Source organism: Saimiri boliviensis, chromosome 7 (assembly GCF_048565385.1).
Source record: "Saimiri boliviensis isolate mSaiBol1 chromosome 7, mSaiBol1.pri, whole genome shotgun sequence".
NCBI lineage: Eukaryota > Metazoa > Chordata > Mammalia > Primates > Cebidae > Saimiri > Saimiri boliviensis.
The window spans coordinates 127,369,875-127,388,125 of NC_133455.1; the positions used below are offsets into that span (position 1 = coordinate 127,369,875).

Genomic DNA, 18,251 nt, shown 5'->3' on the forward strand with positions numbered 1-18,251 from the left:
AAGCCCACCTCATACCACTAAGTATTCTGCTGAACACGAGCAGTTGTGTGTGCGGCCTGTGTTTGGGTGATTTTTGTGTCGTGTGTGTGTGTGTGTGTGTGTGTGTGTGTGTGTCTGTGTGTGTGTGTCTGTATTTCTGTCTCCATTCCTGAGCAGCAAATCTTTTTTCCTCTTTTAGCATGTTACTCACAACTGTGGATGAAGCCCAGCACTCCTGAAAACACAATCCATGTATGGTTGAAGGAAATTTTCTTGGTGATGAGTGAGAGGTTGGTGACTGAAACCAGCTCATTTCCCATTGACCACTGAGGTCACATCTCTCAGGTGAGAAGCAAAGTGAGAATTTGAACCAGGCACATTCTCCTTAGAGACAATGGGCCAAAGACAGGTCCGATGGAATCGAATGTGTTTTCATGTTGACATCCATCCCGTCAAGCCCTCGTTAAGCCATTGAAGTGTCACATTGGGCCTGGGGGAGGCGGTGCACCCTGTGAAATTACACGTCCGAAGATTTGGATTTGATTTCCAGCCCTCTGCCAGTCAGTCTGCCAGGCACTTTCATGTGACAAGCCTTAGGCGAGTCCCTTTCTGTCTCTGATTCCCGATTCCTTCACAGGGATTTATGTGGGCCTTAACGCCCACTGGGAAAAGATCCCTCTGCCAGCTCAGTGCCTGCTTTCTTGGTTTGACTTGTCAATCTGGACTTGAATACACCTTTGGTTTTGGATTGACTCTATTACCTCTCCTAGAAATTAACACACAAAACTGACAGCTGATTGACAAGATGAGAAGCAGTTTTCCAAAATTCAAATTGAACTTAATCCTTTCTTCCTAAAAGAATGCTCAAATCAAGGGGACACAGCTCACTCGTTTTGACTTCATGAGCTATGGCAGGTAGAGACAACTTTTTGAAAATACACAGCTAAAACTGTCCGTGCTTTGAATGCTAGACATGTTTTTCAGAATACACAGCTAAAACGGTCCCCGCTTTAAGTGCTAAAGCAGTGAAAACGGGGACCGTGTTAGCTGTGTATTTTGAAAAAGTTGTGTGCTCTTCAAAGAGAAAGCTACTTTTGCTGTGTCTTTGGGTTCGAGGGGAAATGGGAGTCCTCTTCAGTCAGCAGGGACGACACCTGAGTCCTTTGCAGTCCTCTTGTCTGCCTCTGAGGGTGAAATGAGAGTGGTCCCTGTCATCATGAGCCATGTCTGAAAGAATTACTCACATTCCCTACGAGAAGAGACGGGTGAAATAGCAAAAGGTGTGTCTTCCTTTGGAGCATGGACGGGTTCAAAGCCCACCGCATACCACTAAGTATTTTGCTGAACACGAGCAGTTGTGTGTGCGGCCTGTGTTTGGGTGATTTTTGTGTCGTGTGTGTGTTTGTGTGTCTGTGTGTGTGTGTCTGTATTCCTGTCTCCATTCCTGAGCAGCAAATCTTTTTTCCTCTTTTAGCATGTTACTCACAACTGTGGATGAAGCCCAGCACTCCTGAAAACACAATCCATGTATGGTTGAAGGAAATTTTCTTGGTGATGAGTGAGAGGTTGGTGACTGAAACCAGCTCATTTCCCATTGACCACTGAGGTCACATCTCTCAGGTGAGAAGCAAAGTGAGAATTTGAACCAGGCACATTCTCCTTAGAGACAATGGGCCAAAGACAGGTCCGATGGAATCGAATGTCTTTTCATGTTGACATCCATCCCGTCAAGCCCTCGTTAAGCCATTGAAGTGTCACATTGGGCCTGGGGGAGGCGGTGCACCCTGTGAAATTACACGTCCGAAGATTTGGATTTGATTTCCAGCCCTCTGCCAGTCAGTCTGCCAGGCACTTTCATGTGACAAGCCTTAGGCGAGTCCCTTTCTGTCTCTGATTCCCGATTCCTTCACAGGGATTTATGTGGGCCTTAGCGCCCACTGGGAAAAGATCCCTCTGCCAGCTCAGTGCCTGCTTTCTTGGTTTGACTTGTCAATCTGGACTTGAATACACCTTTGGTTTTGGATTGACTCTATTACCTCTCCTAGAAATTAACACACAAAACTGACAGCTGATTGACAAGATGAGAAGCAGTTTTCCAAAATTCAAATTGAACTTAATCCTTTCTTACTAAAAGAATGCTCAAATCAAGGGGACACAGCTCACTCGTTTTGACTTCATGAGCTATGGCAGGTAGAGACACCTTTTTGAAAATACACAGCTAAACTGTCCGTGCTTTGAATGCTAGACATGTTTTTCAGAATACACAGCTAAAACGGTTCCCACTTTAGCACTTAAAGCGGGGACCATTTTAGCTGTGTATTATGAAAAAGTGGTGTGCTCTTCAAAGAGATAGCTACTTTTGCTGTGTCTTTGGGTTCGAGGGGAAATGGGAGTCCTCTTCAGTCAGCAGGGACGACACCTGAGTCCTTTGCAGTCCTCTTGTCTGCCTCTGAGGGTGAAATGAGAGTGGTCCCTGTCATCATGAGCCATGTCTGAAAGAATTATTCACATTCCCTACAAGAATAGGCGGGTGAAATAGCGAAAGGTGTGTCTTCCTTTGGAGCATGGAAGGGTTCAAAGCCCACCTCATACCACTAAGTATTTTGCTGAACACGAGCAGTTGTGTGTGCGGCCTGTGTTTGGGTGTTTTTTGTGTCATGTTTGTGTGTGTGTGTGTGTGTGTGTGTGTGTCTGTGTGTGTGTGTCTGTATTTCTGTCTCCATTCCTGAGCAGCAAATCTTTTTTCCTCTTTTAGCATGTTACTCACAACTGTGGATGAAGCCCAGCACTCCTGAAAACACAATCCATGTATGGTTGAAGGAATTTTTCTTGGTGATGATTGAGAGGTTGGTGACTGAATCCAGCTCATTTCCCATTGACCACTGAGGTCACATCTCTCAGGTGAGAAGCAAAGTGAGAATTTGAACCAGGCACATTCTCCTTAGAGACAATGAGCCAAAGACAGGTCCGATGGATTCGAATGTCTTTTCATGTTGACATCCATCCCGTCAAGCTCAACTCAAGGGGACACAGATCACTCGTTTTAACATCATGAGCTATGGCAGGTAGAGAGAACTTTTTGAAAATACCCAGCTAAAACTGTCCGTGCTTTGAATGCTAGACAGGTTTTTCAGAATACTCAGCTAAAACGGTCTTTTTTTTTTTTTTTTTTTTTTTTTTTTTTTTTATATACTGAATCTTGCTCTGTCACCTATTCTAGAGTGCAGTGGCATGATGGCTCACTGCAACCTCTGCCTCATTGGTTCAAGGGATTCTCCTGCCTCAGCCTCCCAAGTATCTGTGATTACAGGCACCTGCCACCACACCCAGCTTATTTTTTTATTTTTCATAGTGATGGGGTTTCTTTTTTTCTTTTTCTTTGAGACGGAGTTTCTCTCTTGTTACCCAGGCTTGAGTGCAGTGTCATGATCTCAGCTCACCACAACCTCTGCCTCCTGGGTTCAGGCAATTGTCCTTCCTCTGCCTCCCGTGTAGCTGGGATTACAGGCATGCGCCACCATGCTTAGCTAATTTTTTGTATTTTTCGTAGAGACGAGGTTTCACCATGTTGACCAGGATGGCCTCGATCTCTTGACTTTGTGATCCGCCCGCCTCGGCCTCCCAAAGTGCTGGGATTACAGGCTTGAGCCACCGTGCCCGGCCCAGAGATGGGGTTTCACCATATTGGCCTGTCTGGTCTTGAACTGACCTAGTGATCTGCCCACCTTGGCCTCTGATAGTGCTGGGATTGCAGGCATGAGCCACCACGCCTTGTACCTAATTCCTATTCACTGGTCGTGGATGGGAGCTATGGAATCTCTTCCTACAAAACATCCTGGCCGCATCAGAATGTGAGAGTTAAGTTTTCTAAGAGATGGTTCCTCTGTTTGTGCTCCACACCCAAATAATCGATCTTACTTCACTGTCAGACAACTTCCAGGTATTACAGTGGCTGTAGTCTAGCTGGAAAAACGCTAAGTAAACCCCCGGGACTCTCTTGACTCAGCCACTAACAACTTAGTGTGGCTCTGGGAAACAAAGAAGCTGGAGCAACCACGCCTGCAATCCCAGCACTTTGGGAGGTCGACGTGGGAGGATTGCTTGAGCCCAGGAGTTTGACAGCAGCCTGGGCAACATAGCAAGACCCCATCTCTACAAAAAAAAAAAATCAAAAAAATTATTGCGGTGTGGTGGTGTCACCCTGTAGTCCCAGCTATTCAGGAGGCTAAAGTGGGAGGATCACTTGAGTCCCAGAGGTCAAGACTGCAGTGAGCCAAGATCATGCCACTGCCCTCAAGCTTGGGCTTCAAAGTGAGACACTGTCTCAGGAGGGAAAAAACAAAACAAAACAAAACAAAAAAACTGGAGCTTTTGTTTTCTCATTTGTTAAAGGTGGATGATATTATCTCCTTCATGGAATTACTGTGAGGATGGAAGTACAATTTTTTTCCCCTTTCCTTTTAGAAATACAATGAGATAGGCATAGTGGCCAGGTGAGGTGGCTCATGCCTGTAATCCCAGCACTTTGGGAGCCTGAAGCAGGTGGATCACCTGAGGTCAGGAGTTCAAGACCATCCTGGCCACCATGGTGAAACCCTGACTCCACTAAAATTACAAAAATTAGCCTAGCGTGGTGGCACGTGCCTACAATCGCAGCTACTCAGGAAGCTGAGGCAGGAGAATGGCTTGAACCTGGGAGGTGGAGGGTGTAGTGAGCAGAGATCATCCCATGGCACTCCAGTCTGGACGACAGAGTGAGACTCCATCTCAAAAAAATAAAATGCCAGATGTGGTGGCTCATGCCTGTAAACCCAGCACTTTGGGAGGCAGAGGAAGGTGGATCACCTGAGGTCAGGAGTTCAAGACCAGCCTGACCAACATGCAGAAACCCCATCTCTAATAAACATATAAAATTCGCCAAGCATGGTGGCACATGCCTGTAATCCCAACTATTTGGGAGGCTGAGGCAGGAGAATCGCTTGAACCTGGGAAGTGGAGGTTGCAGTGAGCCAAGATTGCACTCCTGCATGGACGAGAAGAAGGAAACTGTGTCTCAAAAACAATAATTAGATAGGCATAGTGCACAAGATAATGTCAGGTGACACGTGCACTACCACTTAGTACCACTGTGAGTCCGGACAGATGACATAGGTCTCCGTGCCTCAGTTTTTCCACCTGTCAAATAGGAACCATATGAGGATGTACTCGTAAGATGATGCTCAAGGCTAAATAATGTAATCCATGAACGTGCCTAGACCAGCACCTCCTGCATTTTAAATACTCTTCCCTTTTGGCTGCTGTTGCTACTATTTTACTAACTGGGTTGATTTCTAGCCTGCAAAAAAAGGATCACAAGTTTGTGAACAAGACCATTATTCCTTACCAAATGATTCATAACCCCAATTTTTCTTTTGCTTTTTGTTTGTTTGTTTGTTTGTGTTTTTGGAAACAGAGTCTCACTCCCACTCCCAGGCTCAAGTGATTCTCCTGCTCAGTCTCATGAGTAACTGGGATTAAAGGTACCCACAACTAGGCCCAGCTAATTTTTGTATTTTTAGTACAGATGGGGTTTCACCATGTTGGCCAGGCTGATCTCAAACTCCTGACCTCACGTAATCCATCCACCTCGGCCTCCCAAAGTGCTGGGATTATAGGCGTGTGCCACCCCACCAGCCTATAACCCCAGTTTCTTTTTACCAACTTAGATTATGGAACTTGGCATGATGCCCAGATTCCCATAATGCAAATTGTCCTCCCCAATTATAACTACCAGTTTTTTTCATCTAAGAAAAACAAAACAAAAATTGAAATGCTGGTCATTTTTGTGGACAAAAAGATAAGTATGGCCAGGGGTAGTGGCTCAGGCCTGTAATTCCAGCACTTTGAGAGGCTGAGGCGGGAACATCACTGGAAGCCAGAAGTTCGAGACCAGCCTGACCAACACGGTGAATCCCCCTCTCTACTAAAACTACAAAAATGAGCCACGTGGGCTGGTGTGCGCCTGCAGTCCCAGCTACTCAGGAGGCTGAGGCAGGAGAATCACTTAACCCAGGAGGCAGAGGTTGCAGTGAAAAGAGATCATGCCACTGCAGTCCAGCTTGGGCAACAAGATCAGAACTCCATCTCAAAAAACAAACAAAAACAAGTAATGCGACTGCTATTTTCTGGTTATAATCACAGAGTTCATGTAGAAAAGCTAAGCAATATGAAAAAATACAGAGTTAAAGTTTTTAAAAATTACCCCAAATTGGATCAGCAAACTTTTTTTTTTTTTTTCCCTCTTGAGACAGACTAGGTCTTGCTGCTGCCCAAGCTGGTGTACAGTGACACAATCACAGATGACTGCAGCCTCGACCTCCTGGACTGGCTCTGTGCTCCTGCCTCCCAAGGAGCTGGGACTACAGGTGCATATTCCTATACCCAGCTAATTTTTTTTTTAATTGGTTTTGTAGAGGTGAAGTCTCACTATGTTGCTCAGGCTGGTCTCGAGCTCTGGCCTCAAGTAATCCTCCCGCTTCAGCCTTCCAAAGTGCTGGAATTACAAGCATGAACTTATTTGGAGACTGGGTCATTACAGAGGTCATCAAGTTAAAATGGGTCATGAATGTGGGGCCCTGATGCTATGTAACTGTTGTCCTTACTGAAAGAAAAATTTGTTGCCTGTGAAAGAAAAAGAAAGAATAAAATATTTTTTCCTTGAGACAGGTCTTGTTCTGTCACCCAGGCTGGAGTGAAGTGGTGTGATCTCAGCTCACTGCAGCCTCACCCTCCCTGACTCAAGCACTCCTCCAACCTCAGCCTCCTGAGTAGCTTGGGAACACAGGTATATGCAACCATACCTGGCTTTTTTTTTTTTTTTCCCGGGATGGATTCTTGCTCTTTCCTCCAGTCTGGAGTGCAGTGGTGCAATCTCAGCTCACTGTAACCTCCACCTCTGGGTTCAAGCAGTTCTCCTGCCTCAGCCTCCTGAGTAGCTAGGATGGCAGGCGTGCACCACCACAGCCAGCTAATTTTTATATTTTTAGTAGAGATGGGGTTTCACCATGTTGGCTATGCTGGTCTCAAACTCCTGACCTCTTGATCTGCCAACCTCAGCCTCCCAAAGTGCTAGGATTACAGGTGTGAGCCACCACTCCCGGCTGTATTGTTTTTAGTACAGGTGGGGTTTCATCCTGTTGGCCTGGCTGGTATTGAACTCCTGACCTGAAGTTATCCTCTCACTCATGCTCCCAAAGTACAGGGATTACAGACATGAGCCACGGCATCTGGCCTGAGACAATAAATTTGTCTTATTCTAAGCCACTTAGTTGGTGGCACTTTGTTACAGCATCCCCAGCAAAGTTATATCCAACGAATAATCCATTTCATTGTTGTTGTTGTTGTTGTTGTTGTTGTTGTTGTGGTTGTGGTTGTTGTTGTTTTTGAGACGGAGTTTCGCTCTTGTTACCCAGGCTGGAGTGCAATGGCACGATCTCGGCTCACCGCAACCTCTGCCTCCTGGGTTCAGGCAATTCTCCTGCCTCAGCCTCCTCAGTAGCTGGGATTACAGGCACGCACCACCATGCCCAACTAATTTTTTGTATTTTTAGTAGAGAGGGGATTTCACCATGTTGACCAGGATGGTCTCGATCTCTTGACCTCGTGATCCACCCGCCTCAGCCTCCCAAAGTGCTGAGATTACAGGCTTGAGACACCACGCCCGGCCGTTGTTGTTGTTTTTAAGGAGAAAAAAAAGGAAAGAAAGAAAGAAAAAAGAATAATTAAAAAGAATGAAGGAGAGGAAGAAAGAGGAAGAGGGAGAGAGAACGGGAGTGTTGCTTTATTGCCCAGGCTAGAATGCAGTCTAAAAACGGGTATTGAAAACGTCTTTTATGCCAGTAGTTTTGCTTAATAATGGAGACAGGAAAAAAATGAGGAAAGAAAATAACAAACAAGCAGCCAACCAATAATTCATTTAAACCTGTAAGTAGGTATGATATGGTACTGATAAGAGTGTATATTTTTGTGTATTTAAAATGGAGAGTTCTATAAATGTTTATTAAGTTTACTTGTTCCGGATGTGAGTTCAAGTCCTGGATATCCTTGTTAATTTTCTGTCTCGCTGATCTGTCTAATATTGATGTTGAAGTCTCCCCCTATTATTGTGTGGGAGTCTGTCTCTTTATAAGTCTTACGTAATCTGGGTGTTCCTGTATTGGGTGCGTATATATTTAGGATCGTTAGCTCTTCTCGTTGCATTGATCCTTTGACCATTATGTAATGTCCTTCTTTGCCTCTTTTGATCTTTGTTGCTTTAAAGTTTATTTTATCAGAGGCGAGATTTGCAACTCCTGCTTTTTATTAATTAACTTATTTTTGCTCTCAAGTTGGTTGGTAAATCTTTCTCCATCCATTTATGTTGAGTCTTTGTGTATCCCTGCATGTGAGATGGGTCTGGATGCAGCATACCGATGGATTTTGCATTTCATTGTTAAAGGACACAGAAGCTCATGCTCTCTGTCATTCACGAATGTGTAATTAGGTTTTGGCCAGGAGCAGAGGCTCATACCTGTAATCCCAGGACTTTGGAAGGCTGAGATGGGAGGATCACTTGAAGCTCAGAGTTTGAGGCCAGCCTGGCCAACATGGTGAGACCCCATCTCCACACACACACACAAATATTAGTTGGGCATGGTAGCATTCACCTGTAATCCCAGCTACTCAGGAGGCTAAGGTGGGAGGACTGCTTGATCCTGGGAGTAAGAGGCTGCAGTGGGCTATGATTATACCACTGCACTGTAGGCTGAACAACACAGGAAGTCCCTATCTATCTCTTAAAAAAGAAAAAAAAAAAAAAAAAAGGGCTGGAGTTTGAGTTTGTGTTTTTGTTGTTGTTACTGTTGTTGTTGTTGTCGTCTTTTTTTTTAGTCGGAGTTTCGCTCTTGTTACCCAGGCTGTAGTGCAATGGCACGATCTCGGCTCACCGCAACGTCCGCCTCCTGGGTTCAGGCAATTGTCCTGCCTCAGCCTCCTGAGTAGCTGGGATTACAGGCATGTGCCACCATGCCCAGCTATTTTTTAAATATTTTTTAGTAGAGACGGGGTTTCACCATGTTGACCAGGATGGTCTCAATCTCTTGACCTCGTGATCCACCCGCCTTGGCTTCCCAAAGTGCTGGGGTTACAGGCGTGAGCCACCGGGCCCAGCCTCGTTACTGTTGTTTTTTGAGATGGAGTGTCATGCTCTGCCCGGGCTGGAGTGCGGTGGTTCAATCTCAGCTCATTGCAACTCCACCTCCTGTGTTCAAGTGATTCTCCCACCTCAGCCTCCCAAGTAGCTGGGATTACAGGTGTGCACCCCCACACCTGGCTCATTTTTATATTTTCAGTAGAGATGGGATTTCACCATGTTGGCCAGGCTGGTCTCAAACTCCTGACCTCAGGAGATCCACCGGCCTCGGCCTCCCAAAGTGATGGGATTACAGGTGTGGGTCACTGCGTTCAGTCGATTTAGTGTTTTGGCTGGGTTGGGTCTGGCAGGTGTATGGTTAATAAACCAGGTCTAAATATTTCCAGGAAACTGGTGGGTCAGGCATGCACTGACAGCAATGCTGTGGATGGTGATACTGGCTGTGAACATGGAAGAAAACAAGGTCTGGTCTCCTTTTTTCACCCAGACGGTGTCGACGAGCTGACCTAGGAGATAACAGGACAGGTACATGAGACCCCGTGTACATCCTGGGAAAGGCGGTGGCAACTGCTTGGGACCCCAGCCCACCTGGCCAGTGGCTCTTCCATGTTCCTTACAGCTTTTGAGAGGTTCGCTATTCAAAGGAGGATGAATCAAGGAAAGTACAGGGCTGGGGCACAATTTTGTTAAACATGACAAGGAATATGCCTTGGTTCAAGAAAACCCATGGCTCAGCACGGTGGTTTACACCTGTAATCTCAGCACTTTAGAAGGTGGAGGTGAGAAGATCACCAGAGGTCAGGAGTTCGAGGCCATCACGGCCAACATAGAAACCCCATCTCTACTAAAAATACAGAAATTAGCCAGGTGTGGTGGCACATGCCTGTAGTCCCAGCTACTCAAGAGGCTGAGGCCTGAGAATCCCGGGAGGTGGAGGTTGCAGTGAGCCGAGACCACACCATTGTACTCCAGCCTGGGTGACAGAGTGAGACTCCATCTAAGAAATAAAATGAGAAAATCCGATCCTTCTGCCACGCATGGGGGTGCATGCCTGTAATCCCAGCACTTTGGGAGGCTGAGGTGGGCACATCACTTGAGGTCAGGAGTTCAAGATCAGCCTGGCTAACATGGCAAAACCTTGGCTCTACTAAAAATACAAAAATGAACCGGGTATGGTTGCATGTGCCTGTAATCCCAGCTAATTGGGAGACCGAGGCAGGAGAATCACTTGAACCCTGAAGGTGGAGCTAGCAGTGAGCTTAGATCACGCCACTGCACTTAAGCCTGGGGCCAGAGAAGACTCCATCTCAAAAGAAAAAAGAAAAGGCAATGCAACCCCTACTAGTCTTCTCTATAAGCAGGCTCAGAGTGATGGCCGTGGAGTTTTTGGTCAGCCAGGGGATTGAACACAATGGAATGTCTTCTTTTTTTTTTTTTTTTTTTGAGACGGAGTTTTCGCTCTTGTTTACCCAGGCTGGAGTGCAATGGCGCCATCTCAGCTCACCGCAACCTCTGCCTCCTGGGTTCAGGCAATTCTCCTGCCTCAGCCTCCTGAGTAGCTGGGATTACAGGCACGTGCCACCATGCCCAGCTAATTTTTTGTATTTTTTAGTAGAGACGGGGTTTCACCATGCTGACCAGAATGGTCTCGATCTCTCGACCTCGTGATCCACCCGCCTCAGCCTCCCAAAGTGCTGGGATTACAGGCTTGAGCCACTGCGCCCGGCTTGGAATGTCTTCTAATACAGGTAACTATTATAAGCAATAAAACAGGTTGGGTTTGGCAGCTCTCATCTGTAATCCCAGCACTTTGGGAGGCTGAGGCTGGAGGATCGTCTGAGTCCAGCTGTTTGAGATCAGCCCAGGCAGGAGGGTGAAAGCCCATCTCTACAAAAAATAAGTTAGTCTTACATGGTGGTGCACCTGTGGTCCCAGCTACTGGGAGGCTGAAGCAGGAGGACTGCTTGAGCCTGAGAGGTGGAGGCTGCAGTGAGCCACAATTGCACCTGGATGCAGTGAGCCTGGATGACAGACTGAGACCCTGTCTTCAAAAAAGAAAAAAAAAAATTCGTTTGTAAGGATAATACAGACTGAGTACAGTGGCTCACCGCTGTAATATCCAGACTTCCAGACTTTGGGAGGCTAAGGCAGGGGGACTGCTTGAAGCCAGGTGTTTGAGACCAGCGTGCATAACATAGAGGGACCCAGTCTCTACAAAAAACACAAAAAAATTAGCCAGGCATGTTGGCATGTTCTTGTAGCCAGCTACTCACGAGGCTGAAGGGGGAGGATCGTTTGAATCCAGGGATGGTGGAGGCTGCAGTGAGCCATTATGTCACTTCTGCACTCCAGCCTGGGTGCAGTAGTACACTCAGAACTCAGCACAGCCTGCACCTCCACAGAGCGAGACCCTCTCTCAAAAAAAAAAAAAAAAAAAAAAAAAAGCTGGGGCTCATGCCTGTAATCCCATCACTTTGGGAGGCTGCGGTGGGCAGATCATGAGGTCAGGAGATCGAGACCATCCTCCCCAACATGGTGAAACTCCATCTCTACTAATAATACAAAAAAAAAAATGGTGGGCATGGTGGTACACACCTGTAGTCCTAGCTACTTGGGAGGCTGAGGCAGGAGAACTACTTGAACCCAGGAGGCAGAGATTGCAGTGAGCCAAGACTGAACCACTGCACTATAGTCTGGGATTACAGGTGTGTGCCACCAGGCCTGGCTAATTTTTGTATTTTAGTAGAGATGGGGTTTCACCATGTTAACCAGGCTGGTCTCCAACTCCTGATCTCAGGTGATCCTCCCACTTTAGCCTCCCAAAGTGCTGGGATTGCAGGTGTGAGCCACTGTGCCCAGTCTGATTTTTTTCAAGTATTTAAAAATATAAAACCAATAAACATTCTTGGGCAGCTCATGAGCTGTATAAAAACAGATGGTGAGCTGGGCGCAGTGGCTCAAGCCTGTAATCCCAGCACTTTGGGAGGCCGAGGTGGGTGGATCACGAGGTTGAGAGATCGAGACCATCCTGGTCAACATGGTGAAACCCTGTCTCTACTAAAAATACAAAAAATTAGCTGGGCATGGTGGCACATGCCTGTAATCCCAGCTACTGAGGAGGCTGAGGCAGGAGAATTGCCTGAACCCAGGAGGCGGAGGTTGGGGTGCGCCGAGACAGTGCCATTGCACTCCAGCCTGGGTAACAAGAGCGAAACTCTGTCTCAAAAAAAAAAAAAAAAAAAAAAAAAAAAAAAAAAAAACAGATGGTGGGATCTCTATGTCTCCTGTGTAGATACTATATGCCATGGTTTCCAGAGCCCTGGCTAGATGTTTGTTTGTTTGAGACAGGGTCTCCCTCTGTTGGCCAGGCTGATGCAATGGTGTGATCTCAGCTCACTGCAACCTCCACCTCCAACGTTCAAGCAATTCATGTGCCTCAGCCTCCCTAGTAGCTGGGATTACAGGCACTACCACACCCAGATAATTTTTTTGTATTTTTAGTAGAGATGTGGTTTCAGTACGTTGGGCAGCTGCTCTCAAGCTCCTGGCCTCAGGTGATCATCCTACCTTGGCTTCCCAAAGTACTGGGATCACAGGTATAGGTGATTCTGGCTAAGTACATTTAAATACTAAGTACATTTAAGTACTAAGCCCTGGCTAGGTACCATTAAGGTATAATGGCATATGGAGGCTGAGGTGGGAGGATCACTGGATGCCAGGAGATCAAGGCTAGTCTGAGTAACATACCAACCAGAGAGATCTTATCTTTACAAAAAAAAAAATTATATTAACTGGGCATGTTGGTTATAGTGTGCACCTATAGTACTAACTACTTGGGAGGCTGAGGCAGGAGGATCCCTTGAGCCCAGCAGTTCAAGGTTTCAGTGAACTGTGATCACGCCACTGAATTCCAGCTCTGAGACAGAGCAAGACACTCTTTCTAAAAATAGTAAAAAATGTTTTATTTTCTTGAGACAGAGTCTGGCTACATCACCCAGGCTGGAGTGCAGTGGTACAATCTCAGTTCACTGCAACCTCTGCCTCTTGGGTTCAAACAGTTCTCCAGTCTCGGCCCCCTGAGGAGCTGGGATTATAGGCGTGTGCCACTGGGTTTGGCTCATTTTTGTATTTTTAGTAGACACCAGGTTTCACCACGTCAGCCAGGCTGGCCTCCAACTCCTGACCTCAAATGATACACCCACCTTGGCCTCTCAAAGTGCTGAGATTACAGGTGTGAGCCACTGCGCCTGACCTTGTGAAAATGTTAGTGGCATTTTGATTATAATTGAATACTTTTTAAAAAATCAAATGCGCATACATATGATTGTTTTTGGCAGGACTAGGGGCCAGGACTTTTTTCTAATTCCTTCACCTTGTATTCTAGGGCCTTGCAAACATTAGGTGCTTAGCAAATGCAATAGAAGGCACTCAGACAGTGATTGATGTGTAGTGCATACTTGTCTTCATTAGGAAGAAAGAGACAGACAGGAAGAACAAGGGAAAATTCAGGGCAATTGATCAGGTCGACACCATCATTGCTAAAATCAGAGGAGACCAGGCTGTGTGTGGTTGCTCATGCCTGTAATTTCAGCACTTTAGGAGTCTGAGGCAGGTGGATCACTTGATGTCAGGAGTTCAAGACCAGCCTGGACAACATGGCAAAACCTCATCTCTACTGAAAATACAAAACTTAGCCAGGCATGGTGTGGCAGGCCCCTGTAATCCCAGCTACTAAGGAGGCTGAGGCAGGAGAATCAGTTGAACCCGGGAGGTGTAAGTTGCAGTTAGATGAGATCACACCACTGCACTCCAGCCTGAGGGACATTGCAAGACTCCACCAAAAAAAAAAAAAAAAAAAAAAAAAATCAGAGAAGACCAAGATACCTGCAGATAATGCACTGTGTCACTTTCCCTGTGCATTTTTCCTGCCTCTTGGTAGACAGCTCCTAACATCACCATGAGATCCTGGTGAAGGAGGTGTGGATACTGGGGTTGCTACAGTTTATTGAACCATTTTTTCTCCCAGAGATGCTAATCTTCTGTCAGATTCCTTTGAGTGTTTTTCCGATCCCTGCTGTGGGCAGTTTACCCTCAGGGCACTTCTCCATGGAGCCACCAGCTGGCTCAATTGCCACATAAGTGAAACTGACTCAAGATTAGAAAGTAGTGTTCCATTGTCTTTGAGCTGGGTGGGGTGGGTCAAACCTGTAATCCCAGTACTTAGGGAGGCTGAGATGGGTAGTTCACTTGAGGCCAGTAGTTCGAGACCAGCCTGGCAACATGGTGAAACCCTATATGGTGAAACCCTAATTTTTATACTAAAAATATAAAAAATAGCCAGGCATAATGATTCACACCTATAATCCCAGCTACTCGGGAGGCTGAGACAGCACTGGTTGGGAAGCAGAGGTTGCAGTGAGCCAAGATCGGGACACTGCCCTTTAGCCTGGGTAACAAAGCGAGACTCCAGTTTTTTTTAAAAAAACAGTATTCCTAAGGACTGAGAGGGGAAACTGAGGCATGCAGACTGGAGTTGGGGTGGGGCTTGGGCTTGGCAAGAGAATGGGTTCAAGTAACATGTGAAGGACTCTCAGAAAGTCACAGCAACTTCAAAATCATTTATTCTACCTCCCACTTCCACATTTTCCAGATATAGAAACCAAAGCTGAGAGCGGGAGATAACTATCCCAAAAGCACCACGTCAGTGGGGAGCCGGGTTGCCAGAGAAAACACAGGACATCCAGTGAAGTGTGAGTTTTGGACTCTTCGTGTATGTCTCAAATAATGCACGAGACTTAAACTAAAACCTTATTTACTCTTTGTCTTCGAAGGTAACTGTGCATCTGTATGATGCTTTGCTAAGTCTGACAACCCTCATGAGGGTAAAATGAAGATTAGGGAAATAATTAAATGTAATAAGCAAACATGCAAAATAAAGACAACTCTGTTCCCATTGTACAGACAAGAGAATTGCACATTAGGGAGGTGGCTTGCCCCAAGGCCACACTCACAAGCGTCAGAGTCAGGATTTGAACCTGGTCCTGATTCCAGAGGTCCCAATTTCACTGTTGTGGCCAGGAACATCTCATAGTCCGCCATGTGTGTGCATGTTCTGTCTTGAATATAACCCTCTCCCCATCGTGTAAGTGGACCATTCCCCTCCCTGACATTGAAGAACCCCATATTCAGCAGGTGCCTCCTGACCCAGCAGACCCCCATGAGCCCAGATCCCTGAGACCTGGTGGCTGCCATTATGACATTCCCCGACTGCATCTTAGGACCCAAGTCTGACCCCCTGCAGGATCTGCAGCTGTGTTACAGGAAAGGGGACCCGATCCAGACCCCAAGGGAGGGTTCTTGAATCTCGTGCAAGAAACAACTCGGGGTGAGTACATAAAGTGAAAACACATTTTTTTTTTTTGTTTGGTTGGTGGTTTTTTTTTTTTGTTTGTTTTTCAGATGGAGTCTCACTCTGTTGCCCAGGCTAGATAGAGGGCAGTGGTGTGATCTTGGCTCACTACAACCTACTCCTCTGGGGTTCAAGTGATTTTTCTGCTTCAGTCTCCTAAGTAGCTGGGATCACAGGTGCTTGCCACCACACCTGGCTAATTTTTATATTTTTAGTAGAGATGGGGTTTCACCATGTTGGCCAGGCTGCTCTCAAACTCTTGACCTCAGGTGATCCGCCTCCCTCAGCCTCCCAAAGTGCTGGGGTTACAGGTGTGAGCCACAGAGCAAGTTTATGCTTTCCTAGACAAGCAAGTTTTTTAGGAAAGTAAAGATAGAATGGTTACTCCATAGAGCAGCCCAGAGGGCACTGGTGCCCATCTTTAGGGTTATTTCTTCATGACATGCTGAATGGGGGGGTAGATTATTCATGACTCCCCTTTTTTAGATCATACAGGGCAACTTTCTGATGTTGCCATGGCATTTATAAACTGTCAAGGCACTGGTGGCAATGTGGCAGCGAGGACGACCAGAGGTCACTCTCCTGGCCATCTTGGTTTTGATGGGTTTTGGATTGGCTTCTTTACTGCAGCCTGTTTTATCGACAATGTCTCTGTGACCTGTATCTTGTGCTGACCTCCTATGTCATCCTGTGACTTAGAATGCCTTCCCCGCCTGGGAACGCAGCCCAGTAGGTCTCAGCCTCCTTTTACCCATCTCCTATTCAAGATGCAGTTGCTGTGGTTCACACACCTCTGGCAGCTGGGCTCCTTGGGATCTCCTGACATTCTGTGCCCTCTGTGCCCTCCTCCCTCACTGCCATCGCTGTCTTCCTGAGCTTCCTCCTTCTGAATTTCTTCATCACCAAGAAGAGGAATCGCTGTTAGGTTTGGCTTTTGGGAGCGGGATGGACCAGGCAGGCAGTAGGGAGGGAGACACAGGCCCTGGCATGGGCGATGGGGAGGGGAGAGCTGAGTGGGAGCCGGTGGGTCTGTCTTTGTTCTTGTCTCTGTGAGTTGCCCATTGTGCAGATCTGCCCCGCTCCTTCCCCATCGCAATGGATGGGGACTCCTCTCTCTAGTGTTCAGGCCCCGGGCCCTGGGTCAGATCAATGCCTTTTTCTCCTGCACTCCGTTAGTCAGAAGATGTGCTTGGCATCACCTTGAAAATGCATCCAGAAGCAAGGCCCTGGCTCACTCCCTACTTCTGTCCCAGCCTCTCTGCCCTTCCAGCCACAGGAGACCTGTGTGAGCTGAATCCATTGCACCCTCCTCTGCTCAGACCCACAGCGGCCCCATTTTTCTCGATCTGAGCCAAAGGCCCCAGAGTGGCCCACCAGGCTCACCCTGGGCTGCCTCATTGCCTCCAGCCTCACCTTCCACCAGTCTCCCTCCGTTTTCCACCTACCATTCTTCCCCATCCTCACACCTGCCTGATGTTCACACATCCCTCCAGGCATCTGCTTTAGCTGTTCCCTCCACCTGGACCACCCTCCTTCCAGAAGACCATTGTCCCCTCCAGCACCCCCTGCAGTCAGGGCTGCCTCCCTCACCACCATCCAGCAAGGACATGGCCCGCCCATCCCTCTCCTCCCAGCAGCTCCCTTCCTTGGCCTGTCCTGGGTTTGTTTTTGCTTTTCCCCAGCACTTCGCACTTCCTAAAGGGCCCTGCAGGAGGCTCCTGGCAGGGGCCGATGGCCTCGCTCTCCTTAGACTGGAAGCTCCACAGCAGCACGGGCCACTCCCTGTGGCAGACTCAGTATCTAGTTAGTGCTCCTCATGCAGAAGGTGCTGGATCAGTGTTTGAGAACTACAGAAGATAGGAGGGTGGAGAGAAGGGAGGGAGAGATGAAGGGAAGAAAGGAGGGAGGGGAGAAAGGAGAGGAGGGGAGGAGTGAAGAGGAGGGAGGCAAGGACACATAGGAAAGGGGAGGACAGATGGGGGGAAGGAAAGAGTTGAAGGAGGAAGAGAAGGAATGAGGGAGAGAAGGAAGAGAGGGGGGAGGGAGGAAAGGAAAAAAGGGAAGAAAGAAAGGGCGGGAGAGCAGAAGAAAGGAGTAGGGAAGAAAGGAAAGAAAGGCGGGAGAGAGGGAGGGAGGCAAGGGGCATGAAGGGAAGGAGTTTATTTCCTCTCTATGCCCAGCTGTCCCAATGTCCATCTGTCACTTGGACTGTTTCTCCAGCCTCCTGCGTGGCCTCCTTCAGGCATGGTGGCTCACACCTGTAATCCCAGCACTTTGGGATGTGGAGGCAGGCGGATCACCTTAGATCAGGAGTTCAAAAGCAGCCTGGCCAACATGGCAAAATGCTATTTCTATTAAAAACTACAAAGATTAGCTAAGCATGGTGGCAGGCACCTATCATCTCAGCTACTCCAGAATCTCAGGCAGGAGAACCGCTTGAACACAGGAGGCGGAGGTTGCAGTGAGCTGAGATTGCATCACTACACTCCAGCCTGGTAAGAGCAAGACTCCATCTCAAAAAATAAAAATTCTTCTCCAGGCAGCTGCCTTCTGATGATGCCCCCCTCACCCAGTGAAGCACAGGAGACCCCAAATTCCTGCCTGACCCGAAAGTGCCAAGTGACCCTTCCCACACACTCCTCTGGCCGCACTGTGTCCTCTGAGTCATGCTGTTCCCTGTCTCAAAGCCTCCCC

At 47.4% G+C, this 18,251-nt stretch overlaps 1 long non-coding RNA gene across 1 annotated transcript; it reads left to right on the plus strand.

Moving 5' to 3' along the window:
* Window positions 1-9,591: 9,591 nt before the first annotated feature.
* LOC141579899 (uncharacterized) lies at window positions 9,592-15,528 on the plus strand. The gene is made up of 3 exons (XR_012518303.1): window positions 9,592-9,673; window positions 14,799-14,898; window positions 15,341-15,528. It is a non-coding gene; the product is annotated as an uncharacterized LOC141579899 (long non-coding RNA).
* The last annotated feature ends 2,723 nt before the right edge of the window (window positions 15,529-18,251 follow it).